This window comes from Cervus elaphus, chromosome 31, assembly GCF_910594005.1.
Source record: "Cervus elaphus chromosome 31, mCerEla1.1, whole genome shotgun sequence".
Taxonomy (NCBI): Eukaryota; Metazoa; Chordata; class Mammalia; order Artiodactyla; family Cervidae; genus Cervus; species Cervus elaphus.
Window position 1 is genome coordinate 5,441,647 of NC_057845.1, and position 2,257 is coordinate 5,443,903.

Below are 2,257 nucleotides of genomic sequence, written 5' to 3' on the forward strand. Positions count from 1 at the left end.
CATCCTGAACCCCCTCCACCTCCCTCCCCACACCTTCCCTCTGGGCTTTCCTAGAGCACCAGCTTTGCATGCCCTGCTTCATGCATCAGACTTGTGTGGGTCACCTGTTTTACACGTGGTAATATACATGTCTCAACGCTATTCTCTCATATCGTCCCACACTGGCCTTTTCCCACAGAGTCCAAAAGTCTGTTCTTTACATCTGGGTCTCCTTTGCTGTCTTGCATATAGGTTCATTGTTATCATATTTCTAAATTCCATATATATATATATATGCATTAATATACTGTATTGGTGTTTCTCTTTCTGGCTTACTTCACCCTGTATAATAGGCTCCAGTTTCATCCACCTCATTAGAACTGACTCAAATGCATTCTTTTTTATAGCTGTGTAATATTCCACTGTGTACATGTACCACAACTTCCTTACTCATTTGTCTGCCGATGGACATCTAGGTTGCTTCCGTGTCCTAGTTATTGTAAACAGTGCTGCAATGAACATCGGGGTACATGTGTCTCTTTCAATTCTGGTTTCCTCAGTGTGTATGCTTAGCAGTAGGATTGCTGGGCATATGGCAATTCTATTTCCAGTTTTACTTTTTTTTTTTATTTCCAGTTTTTTAAGGAATCTCCACAGTGTTCTCACAGTGGCTGTAATAATTTGCATTCCCACCAGCAGTGTAAGAGGGTTCCCTTTTCTCCACACCCTCTCCAGCATTTATTGTTTGTAGACTTTTTGATGGCAGCCATTCTGATCAGCGTGAAATGGTATCTCACTGTGGTTTTGATTTGCATTTCTCTGATAATGAGTGATGTTGAGCATCTTTTCATGTGTGTTTGTTAGTCATCTGTATGTCATCTTTGGAGAAATGTCTATTTAGTTCTTTGGCCCATTTTTTAATTGGTTTGTTTATTTTTCTGGGATTGAGCTGCATGAGCTTCTTATATATTTTTGAGATTAATTCTTTGTCAGTTGCTTCATTTGCTATTATTTTCTCCCATTCTGAAGGCTGCCTTTTCACCTTGCTTATAGTTTCCTTGTTGTGCAAAAGCTTTTATGTTTAATTAGGTCCCATTTGTTTATTTTCGCTTTTATTTCCATTACTCTGGGAGCCACACAATGATTTTTATGGTAAAGTTTTGGAAATTCCTTAGAATTTTAGATTTCTCATTATAGTCTGAACTTTGATATCCTATCTTTCTATCTTTTTATTCACCTAGAGTTTCAAATGGTCTTCCCAGGTGGTGCTAGTGGTAAAAAAAAAAATCCGCCTGCCTATGCAGGAGACACAAGAGACGTGGGTTCGATCCCTAGGTCTGGAAGATCTCATGGAGTAGGAAATGGCAACCTGTTCCAGTATTCTTGCCTGGAAAATTCCACAGACAGAGAAACCTGGTGGCCTACAGTCCATGAGGTTGCGAGTCAGACACAACTGAGTAACTGAGCAGAAGTGTCAAATAAGGAAAACCTACCGTCACACGGCGTGAACTGTGTCATCCCATTTTTGGTTCAGATATCTAGATCACTCTAATCATGAAAAAAAAACCATCACATGTCAGAGAAATAGATGACTAATGGCTGATCAGAATAATCCAGGAAAGTGAAGGTCGCCCAGTCGTGTCCAACTTTTTGTGACCCCATGGACTATACAGTTCATGGGATTCTCCAGGCCAGAACACTGGAGTGGGTAGCCTTTCCCTTCTCCAGGGGATCTTCCCAACCCAGGGACCGAAGCCAGGTCTCCCATGTTGCAGGCAGATTCTTTACCAGCTGAGACACAAGGGAAGCCCAAGAATACTGGCGTGGGTAATACTGGAGTGGAGAAGGGCCTATCCTATTCCTGGGATCTTCCTGACCCAGGAATCGAACCAGGGTCTCCTGCATTGCAGGTGGATTCTTTACCAACTGAGCCATCAGGAAAGATAGCTATAGCCCAGGAGGCTCTTTTCAATCCTCTCCAGGACAAAGGGCAAAGGGGGAAGGGAGCAGTTTATGTCCCAACAAAAAGAAAACATCTGAATTCAGCCAGCCTCTGCCTTCCCTCTAGAGCAAGGGTGACATATCCTTCCTGCCTTACCCTGGCCTCCTTTAAATCCTGAACTATTCTCTGGCAGACATTATTAGTACATGGCCCAACCCTGCACCCCCCTCACACCTCTACCCCTTGCCTCTTGGCCTATCAGGGTCCCATTTTCTGGGAAATCAGCCTTGCAGGAAAGCCACCCATCTTTCCTGTTTAGGGGCAGCTAGTGGAAAA